Source organism: Olea europaea, chromosome 11, assembly GCF_002742605.1.
Source record: "Olea europaea var. sylvestris chromosome 11, O_europaea_v1, whole genome shotgun sequence".
Taxonomy (NCBI): Eukaryota; Viridiplantae; Streptophyta; class Magnoliopsida; order Lamiales; family Oleaceae; genus Olea; species Olea europaea.
The window spans coordinates 33999487-34010742 of record NC_036247.1 but is presented as its reverse complement, the minus strand read 5'-3'; positions in this window follow the sequence as shown (position 1 = coordinate 34010742).

Here is an 11256-nt window from a genome sequence, read left to right as displayed (position 1 = left end):
TAGATAGACTAATAATGAATTATTTGAGTTGAAATATGAGAGAAAAACTGTCAAAATCGAGAAACCTTCTCATTGTCGTCTATTACTTCTTCAAGAACTCTCCAATACGAACATTCAACTCCAAATATATCTCTAAAAGAGAATTCGGATCACACCGATATTCTAACACAGTTGTTTTGGCTCTACTCAAATGGCATAGTAATCTGGAAAAAACTTTTTTTTTTCTTTACTCAAATGTTATCTATGCTGTTAAAATTGAGTAACGTTATTTTGTATCATTAGTGTTAAAACATCAATTTAAATGACAATAATATGACACTAAATAAGAGGTACAATTAAATGAATCACTTAATTATATCTTTTATTGAGTCTATGGCATAAAGTCACATGAATTGGTATTTTAGCATCGTTGATGCTAGGTAGCATTATTGGATAAAATTAGTCCTTGATCACTAAACATTTCTTTTTCAATTGTATTTGGTAAATGATGGACACTAATTTTGACATATGATATATAATTCATTTGTCATAAGATGCAAGAAAGTTTTAAGTTAGTTCTTTTTAATAATCAAGCTCAAATAGGGACTAATTGACAAAAAGACTGTTTTGAGAGGATTGAGGGCAAAATAACGTTAACAATGGTATAACTCGACATGTACTTGGCAATACATGCATAGGTCATGCTATGGGTATTATCGTGCTACCAAGTATAGGATGAATAGAAGGAATCTCCACTATAATTCATATGTCGAAATTGATGAAGCACACCTGTGGGAATGGAATTTTTTGGCAATGCAATGATATGAAAAGCTGGCAGTCCAAATAAGTTTAGACGATACACACCCAGAGTACAATCCTTACGAGTAAACACACAATTCGAGTTGAGATAGACACAAAAATCTCTATTGACGAGATGGTAAGAGTAATAAAAATCCCACCGATCATCAACAAGAAATGGAGGCTTCTCATGAAAATTTTCTTATGCAAATGTCAAAAAATTTGGATAATAGACTGATCATTCAATTGAAGGAACCAACACGTAAGGAGAAGAGCACGTAGAGACAAATACATTAATGGTAATCAGTCCAATTGAATTAGCAGCATTCAAATAAGATAGAATTAACACGCTACATTTCGACTTTATTGTTTGCTCAAAAATTGAGTTTGTAATTAAACATGATGAGGTGATTGAAGTATGCATTATTGAGTTCGAATAAGAGGATGGGGACAAGTCATACTACTTTGAGAAGAGAAATGTTAAATTTTCAAGGACAATTATAAAATGGTGCAAAGTCAACTTAAGCAAATTAAAGTAAGAGATTCAAAGTCATATTCTAAATGTCGTGAAGCACTTGTGCAAGAGTCGAATTTGAGACTATAAATCAAGAGCTTAATGGGAAAAGTTACATATTTTTCTAGCATTTAACTCTTTAATTTTAATTATTGTATAGCACATATATATAATAGGATACAGTTTAGTACTTAGACGTGTTTAAATGTTGTCTAACTAATTTTTTATTATTTTATATTTACGGTCGTCATCCTTAGAACCACATTAAAAAAAATGTTAAGCACAGTCAAACACAAGCACAAATAAACTTGCTCAAGGAGATGAATACTATTTAACATTTTCAACATTTAAAGAATATAATATCAAACTTTACAATCTAGAATTCTTGTTATGATGCATGAACTAATGTAATGTTTAATTCTTATTCGTAATGAAAAATAATAAGTCAAAATAGGTACGCTGTATTTCTCCAAAAAAATTCTTTTTTATTCAAGAATAAAATTATTATCAACACTAATTTTACACTCTTGTCACGATGCATGAACTAATGTAATGTTTAATTTTTATTTGTAATGAAAAATAATAAGTCAAAATAGGTACGCGGTATTCTCCAAAAAAATTCTTTTTTATTCAAGAATAAAATTATTATCAACACTAATTTTACACTCTTGTCATGATGCATGAACTAATGTAATGTTTAATTTTTATTTGTAATGAAAAATAATAAGTCAAAATAAATATGCGATATTTCTAAAAAAAAAAAATCTTTTGTATTCAAGAATAAAATTATTATCAACACTAATTTTATGGTGGTATAACAAATACAACTTGCAATAAGTAGGATTAGATACACTCAAGGAGTCAAGAAAAAGAAAACAACATATTAAATTGTGTATCAAGAAAAAGAAAAAAAAATATTTAAAATATTAATCTGTATACCAAATGTAGCCCTATTTGAGGGAATTGAAATCAGATTTTTATTAAATTACAAGAAGATTGATAAAAATATGTAGTTGAAAAGTTGTGGATCCTACTAAATATGTTGTTAAAATTAATTGTTGACTTTAACTTAAATTAAAATTTTGATTTTAATTTCCACCAAACAAGAATTATAATTCTTCGATTGTACTATATGTACGTATATAATGATTAATTTACAGAAAGCCAAAATTATTAGTCCAAATATGGCCCATCGTTAATCCCAACTATCTGACTTTAGAGACACGATTATAGTCCAAACTATGTTTCTGTCGAGTTTCAAATATGATTTGGTAGGAGTTGGCATCTTTGGATCTATTTTCCATTTTTTCCAAGAAAAAAAACTAGAGTTACTCTATGGAAAAAGTTCGAGTTAACAATCCAAATGGTTACTGAATTTTACAAAAAGTTTTCACGGGATCATTGAACTTTAATAATCATCCAAATCGTCACTGAACTTTGCAAAAGGTTTTCACGGGATCATTGAACTTCGCAAAAGGTTTCCACGGAATCACTGAACTTTAAAAATTATCTCATTCATCATTGAATTTTACAAAAACTTTCCCAAGGGTCATTGAGTTCAGTAAACCTTGGGAAAGTTTTTTCAAAGTTCAGTGACATCGTGAAAATCTTTTGAAAAGTTCAGTGATGAATGGAGTGATTTTTTAAATTCAGTGACCTCATGTAAACATTTTGCAAAGTTTAGTGACAACTTAGGTGATTTTTAAAGTTCAGTTACCCAGTAAAATTTTTTTGCAAAGTTCAGTGACCATTTGGATTATTAACTCGAAAAGGTTCATAGCTAAGAAGTTAAATATGACTCATTTTAAAATGAAGAATAAAAGTTTCAAATTTAAAAAATCAAATATTTATTAAAATTTATTTATGATTTAATTAATTAATTATATAATTTATTAAATATATTAAGATTATTGAGTTATACAATTTAATCACAAATTATCGATTTAGTTAATCACACATTATTTTTCGATTATAAATTAAAATTTTTATGTCACAAATTATTTTATGATCACAATTTTAAAAAAAATATTGGTCACAATTCTTTCATCTGTCACAAATCAAAAATTTAAATTAACGATTTAGTTAGTAAAATATTATTTTTTGATCACAAATTAGAAAATTTTTTTGTCATAAATTATTTTACGCTTACAATTAAAAAAAATTTATAGGTCACAATTTGTTCATCGATGATAAATAAAAATTTATAAATCACAATTTATTTAACGATCATAAATTACAAGTATTGTAAGTCATAACTTATTATACTGTAAAAAATTATCAAATTATAGCTCACAAATAAACAATTTTAGGCCTCACATTATTTTTTGGTTACAATATGTCTTTTTAATTGATCACGTATTGTTTATTGGTTACAGATTAAACAATTGTTGATAGATTGAAAACTCCACACATGATTTGAATGCAAAGCGATATAATTTCTCAAAACTAATAAAACATTAAAAACTCATATATATTGTTCATAATTAGGATGTTGAAAGAAAGGCAGACAAATCCTAAATTGTCTCTTAAAAAGACTTGGAGATGCTGATTCTTTCTTTCACCGACAAACCGTATCATAAGATATGAAGAAAAAGAGTGGATTACAACAGAAAGCTTTTGAGATTTGGATTGGATTCTTGAAGGTGCCTGTACCATATATAATAAGTGGAAATTACATGGTAGCAGGTCTTTGAAGATCACAATTCAAAAATCAAGGACCAAGTTTAATTGTTCAAAAACCAGGTTTTAATATAATAATTAAATATTAAATATTCAAATTTAATTCCCAAACCCTAATATTTTTATCCCTCTTCCCTCTCTTCCATCTCTCGCTTCTCTCTCTCTAACTTTAGTCCCCCCCGCCCCGATCGACAGTCACTGCCTCTCTCCGGTGCGGTCACCACAGCATTCAGCAGGGAGTAAAACCTCCATCACTGTGAGCGTCGTGGTTTCCTCTCTGGTGCGGTCGCCTTCTTGCACCGTGGTAAAATCTCCATCGCTGTGGTCGCTGGTTCGATTTTCAGCAGTGGCAGTGTCGAGTATGGAGCTGGTAGCGACTGGTGGTGGTAGTGGTGGTTTGGGTTGATGTGGTTTTCAGCTGGCGTTGTAGGTGTGTTGGTGGAGGCTGCTTGTAATGTGAGCGACCTTGTCGCCGTCCGTCGCTCCAATTTTCAGCAGCGGCGTCGTTGGGTTGTGGTAGAGGCAAACCACAACTGGCGGCGTCAAGGTGTGTTGGTGGAGGCTGCTTTGTGAGCGCCATGGTGTCAAAACCCCATTGCTGTGAGCGCTGATCTGATTTTCAGCGGTGGCGGCATTGGGGTGTGGTGGTGGTAGTGGTGGTTTCAGGCTGCCATGGTTTTTAGCGGTGGCGGCGTCGAATTGTGGTGGTAGTGGTGGTTTACGGTTGTCGTGGTATTCAGCGATGGTGGTGTCGGGCTGTGGTGGTGGTATTGAGGCTGCTTGTGGTGGTGGTTTTGGTGTTGATGGGGTTTAGGTGGTTTTTGTTGGCCGTTCAGGTAGGGATGCTGGTGGCGATGGTAGATCTTGTTAATGGTGTAGTGGAGTTGTCGACGGTGGTGGTGTCGGTGGTTGATGATGGTGATGGTGGTGGTGTGGAGGTGGTGTTGGTGGCGGTTGTCCGTGGCCGATTATTTGGTGTCTGTGACCAAGCAAGTTTTATTGTTACCAAATTTTAATTGTGACCTACCGAAAAAAATTTTGAATTATGACCTGAAAAAAATTGATTTGTGATCTCGACATAATTTGTGGCCAATTATTTTGTGACATGTGACTAATGTAACCTTAAAATTTGATAATTGTGATCAACAAATTCGAAAATATGTGATTAATAGATAATCTGTGACCTATAATTTTTCATCTAAGATCAATGATGAAATTTGTAACCTATAAAATTTTTGATTTGCGACCTCGAAATAGTCTATAACCAACAAAATTTTTGATTTTGTGATCATGAAAAAATCTGTGACCAACAAAATTTGATTTGTGACCAACTAATTTGATAATATGTGATCTTAAATAAATCCGTGAACTATAATTGGAGATCTGTGACCATTAATTATGTAATTGTGATTTTTATTATATTTAATTATTAAATATTTTAATTAATTAAATAAAAACCTGATTTTTGCACAATTAAACTTAACCACTTTAATTTTGAAGTGTGCATACTTAAAACATGGTTTGTGAATTTTTCCCATATAATAATGACTTATATTTTGCACTTTATTAAAAAAATATATTATCAATAATTATTTATTCTTGATCTTAGCATTCCAAGAAAAATTGACATTCACATATGATAGAATTATAAAAACATATTAAAATTTATTTATTATCATGTTTACTATTTTCTATTATGTGTCACACGTTATAAGTTTATTTCATTTTCATTACTTTTTTCTTTTTATTTTCTTGAAAATTTAGAACTATAGCACTTCCCTTCTAAGAGCGTTAGGTAAGGAAGAAGAGTCAGCCACATAATAATCATGACGAGTATTCACCGTATTTGTTGACATTTTTTCTAAAATCATGGGGTTCAACTATGTTGGGTCCAATTACCATAAACAACAATATACTGAAAAGTATAGATCATCAAGATTTTTTGTCGCTTAGAACTTGAATGTTCAGTCAAAAAGCCTATTCACCACGTTGAACTTTCACAGGAGTGACTAACACTCTAAAACTACTAGAAAAATCAAATAATGTTCAAGATTACAAATCATACACCATGTATCGACCAAGAAAAGCTCCCAAAAATCAATTTCTCTCGCAAGCCCTTTCGAAGTAAAAAAAAAAAAAAAAGCAGAAAATCATATTTCCCTCAATCTCTATATGCAACTCACCAAACGAAGAAGAAAAAGAAATGGAACAAAACTCTTCCATAAACATCATCATAGCACCACTTGTCATCATCTTAGCAGCTTCAAAATATGGCACTTATTAAAATGGACCCTAAATCTTAACAGGGTATCAGAGTCCATTAAGCCCCAACGAGCGATTCGATCCGATTATAAGTCTCAATTAATGAGCAACGGATTGCAAGATTGGTCTGCTCAAACGAGCCATCATCTTGCAGGGGCGTGTTAAGGGATAAAAATCCCACATCGGTTAAATACCGAAATATTGACCAACTTAAAAAGATCTTGGACTACTCCTCTTAACAAAGTTGACCTTATTAAGATGGATCACAAATCTTAACATGGTATTCAGCAAGAGCAACTGATGGAAATTAGAGCAGTGTTTTAGTTCTCTGTAAAATTGACAGACTTTACAACCTACATTTTACAATGACTTGGGTACATTTAAATACAAAATCTCCGATCTCTATTCTAGGAAATTAGCCAACATTTTGAAAATATAAGAGTAGCAGGCTAATTTCATGATTATACAAAAATAACATTTATAGAAAATTGATTGACTGTTACAGGCATGATTATTGACTATCTGGCTGGTTTTTGCTCCTTGGCTTGATTAGTGGTGGCTGATTTTTGCTCCTTAGCTTGATTAGTGGAATATTCCTTCATACGCCCCCGCAAGATTGGGCTACCATCGACAAGACCAATCTTGTTTCTCAGTTGTTCCGCACGTTGCTTTGACAGTGGTTTTGTTAGAATATCTGCAAGCTGGTCCTATGTATTTACATGATGAACTTGGAGTGTTCCTTTCTGAACTATATTGCGTACAAAGTGTAGATCAATTTGAATGTGCTTCATTCAAGAGTAGTGGACTGGATTGAAACTCAGTTGTGTGGCACCCAAGTTATCACAAAGTAGCTTTGGTGTGGATAATATAGGGTGGCTAAGTTCTTGAAATAACTGAAGGAGCCAAATGGTTTCAGAGGCCGCATTTGCAAGGACTCTGTACTTGACCTCGGTTGATGATCGAGCAACTGCTCTTTATTTTTTCGAGCTCCAAGAAATTGGATTTGTGCCAAGGAAACATATATAAATAGAGGTTGAAGTTCTATCATCAAAGTTCCCTGCCCAATCTGCATCACTGTATGTGGTAAGAGTTGACGGACTGAATTTTTTGATGTGAATTCCATGAAAAATTGTTTGTTTCAAGTAACGAAGGAGCCTCTTCGCAGCCGTCCAATGCGATGCAGTGGGCTTATGCATGAAGTGAGAGATAGATATTGAAGATCACATAGAACACTCATAAATTATGTGCTGTCAATGGAGCTGGTTCCATTAATGAGTTTGAGGGATGTAGTGGTTGATAATGGTGTGGATGCATCTTTTGCACCGAGCATATTACTTTTGGACAGGATATGTCTAATGTATTTATGCTGAGACAAGAAGAGACCAGATTTAGTAGGTATAACTTCCGTCCCCAGGAAAAAATTTAGCTATCCCATATCTTTCAAAGAGAAAGAGTGTCCAAGTTTTGTGATTACTAAAGCAACAAATTGAGTATCACTGCCAGTTATGACTAAGTCATCCACATATACTAGCAGAAAATATGTAACCGAGCTGGTTCTGTATATAAATAATGAAGAATCTATTTTAGAATTCATAAACTCAAGCTCTGTAACGGTTTTCTTGAGGGCCGAATACTAGGTTCTTGGTGCTTGTCTTAGGCCATAGATGGCCTTGTGTAACTAGCAGACATGGTTAGGCTTAGATGTATCCTTGAACCCTGGAGGTTGAACCATGTAAACATTTTCAGTCAACATCCCATGCAAGAATGCATTGTTGACATCAAGTTGTCTTAAAATCCATCCTTGCATAACAGCAATAGTCAAGACAGTTCTTATTGTTGCCGACTTTACAACTGGACTAAATGTCTCTTTATAACCTAAGCTAGGGCGTTGGTTGTACCCTTTGGCCACAAGTCTTGCTTTAAAGCGATCAATAGACCTATCAGCTTTCCTCTTAACTTGAAATACCCATTTATAGACTATTGGTTTGCAGTGTGTAGAAAGAGAAACTAAGTCCCACGTACCATGCCTCATTAATGTCGTGAGTTCTTCAGACATAGCATGTCTCCATTTTGGTTCACGAAGTGCTTGACTCACACAGTTTGGTTTAATGGTTGGTTGAATAGGATGTTTTGTGACTGAGTTTAATTGTTTCGGCTTGTAGATGACCGATTGGTCATGGTGTGAGTTCGGGTTATCTCAGGAGGTGGGTTATTGACTACGGACTCGATAATTTCTGTACAAGGAGTTTGTTTACCCGTGGTGAGTAAGGGACTTGAGTGAGTGGACTCACTTGTGTGCGACTGGTGTGGTGTGATCGAAGAAATTGAGTTTAAATTGGGGAAATTTTGAGAAGAGAAATTAGGGGAATTACCTGAGGGTACAGCGGAAGGTGGTGAGCTCTCAGACTGTACTGACGGTGGTTATGGCACGGGAATCATCGATATAGGCAGCATAGATGGCGAGGATTTAGTGCCGAGTTCTTGGGGTCTTGATGGGACTTTTGGTTTTATCGAAGATAACATGCCGAGAGAGATACATAGGTTTTGTGTTCATATTAAGGCACTTGAATGCGTTTTGGGTTTGGGAATAGCCTAAGAATAGGCATGGGATGGATTTGGGCTGGAGTTTATTTGAGTTGTAGGGCCGGATTAGAGGAAAACAAAGGCAACCAATTTTTCTTAACTTGATATAATTTGGTGTTTGTTGAAATAAGGCTTCAAATGGTGATTTATTTTTTAACAATTGTGTTGGTTGTCAGTTAACAAGATAAGCAGTTGTTTCAAAAGCATGGGGCCAATATGATAGGAGAAGAGAAGCATCTTGTAATAAGGTTAATCCTGTTTCAACAAGATGACGATGACGACGTTTGGAGACCCCATTTTGTTGTGATGTAGGGGGTGCCGTGGTATAGTGGCTAATTCCATGAAATGAAAGATAATTTTTGAGTGCCACAAATTCACCACCATTATCGAAATAGAGACTTTTGATTCTTTTTTGAAAGCGATTTTCCACAAGATTTTTAAATTGTAGAAAAATGGTGCTTACATAGGATTTTTTTGTTAAAGGGTAGAACCACACATATTTGGTAAAATGGTGGACCAAAATCAAATAATATTTAGAACCATCGATACCAATTATATGCATGGGACCCCAAACATCGGTGTAGATGAGATCAAGGGGTACATTATTTTTTAAACTAGTGGAATGAAATGGTTGCTAGTGTGCTTTATTCATTGAACAATGAATACAAATGTGAGACACTTGGTCTTTTTTAATTGGAAGGGAAAAAGATTTGATAAGATAATGAACAACTTTTTGAGATGGATGTCCAAGCCTCTTGCGCCACCCATCAATCGATGTTCGCTCATGCACATTTGCAACCATTTTTGAAGGAGAGTCCGTCAGGGAGTCTGGGAGCGTGTAAACACCATTTTCACATGCACCTTTGAGTAAAGTCGCTCCCGTGGTCTGATCCTTGACAAGAAAATAAGTGGGGTGAAATTCAAGAAAAACATTATTTTGAGTAGTAAAGTAATGAATGGAAATCAAATTTTTGCGGATACTTGGAACACAAAGTGTATAATTTAAATGAAAGGTACGTGTTGGTGATTGAAATACTAAAGAACCAATGTGTGATACACGCAAACTTAAACCATCGCCTATTACAAGTTCATCTGTCCCACCATATTCCGAGTGCATTGAGAGGTTTGCCAAATCACCCGTAATATTATGTGAAGCAGCAGAATCAATAAGCCACTTAGTGTTCTACTAATGAGAGGTGGAAGCACAATTTGCAGTAGCTTTAGGAAAAGTCACTCGTGGACACTGCTTTGCAATGTGACCCAATTGGTCACAAAGTTGACATTTGGGCTGGAAGCGTCGTTGGCCGTTGTATCGGCCCAAGTTGTTTTGCTTCCTATTATCACGTGGCCAACTATTTGGGCGTGATTGGGCCATGGACCCTTTAAAGATATGTTGCTTATTTGGACCCCGAGAGGAGTTGCCGTTGCTTCCAGATGAAGAGGAAGAACTTGGACGCCGGTTCGTGTAGTTGGCCGTGGATAGTAGCTACTGTGTTGAGACTTCAAGACGACACAGGTATGTCTCATGACCTATGAACAGATCATGTAGTTCCTTAAAGGTGAGGGATTTTTCCTGAGCTCTAATGGGTGCAGCAATCTCCCGATTATCAGAGCCGAGACCATTGAGAATATATAAAGTGAGATCATCATCTGAAATTGAATAAACAATGAGTGCTATTTCATCAGCAATAGACTTCACTATATGTAGGTATTCCTGGATGGTTTGATTGCCCCGTTTCATTAGTGTTATTTCCTCTTTAAGTTACATTGCCCTGGTTTGAGATTTACTTGCATAGAGGGTGTTTAATTTTTTCCACGCTTCCTACGAAGTTTTCGCAAACGAAATGAGAGGGGTGATGGTCGTCGCAGTGGATGCTAGGATAGCACTTAGGATTAGTTTAACCTGCCTTACCTAGTGTGTTTTTTGAAGGGAGGATGAGGGTTGGTAAGTTTGATGGGGGCAAGGTTTTTCTCCAGTGACGTAGTCAAGGAGGTCGTACCCAGTTAGAAGAGCTTCAAATTGGGCATGCCACTGTGGGAAGGTTCAGGGAGTAAGTTTGTCATTGATTTGTGCTGAAACTCTGAGAGCAATCAAGGGAATATCTGTTAGGGATGAAGGATTTTGAGTGGGGTTAGATGAAATGGGGATCAAACTCTCGTGAGAGAATAGCAGCTCTGATACCATGATGGAAATTCAACAAGAGCAACTGATGGAAATTAGAGCAGTGTTTTATTTCTCTATAAAAATGACAGACTTTACAACCTACATTTTACAATGACTTGCGCATATTTAAATACAAAATCTCCGATCTCTATTCTAGGAAATTAGCTAACCTTTTGCATATATAAAAGTAGCAAGTTAATTCCATGGTTATACAAAAATAATATTTACAGAAAATTGATTGACTGTTACAGGCATGATTATTTGCTATCTGGCTAGT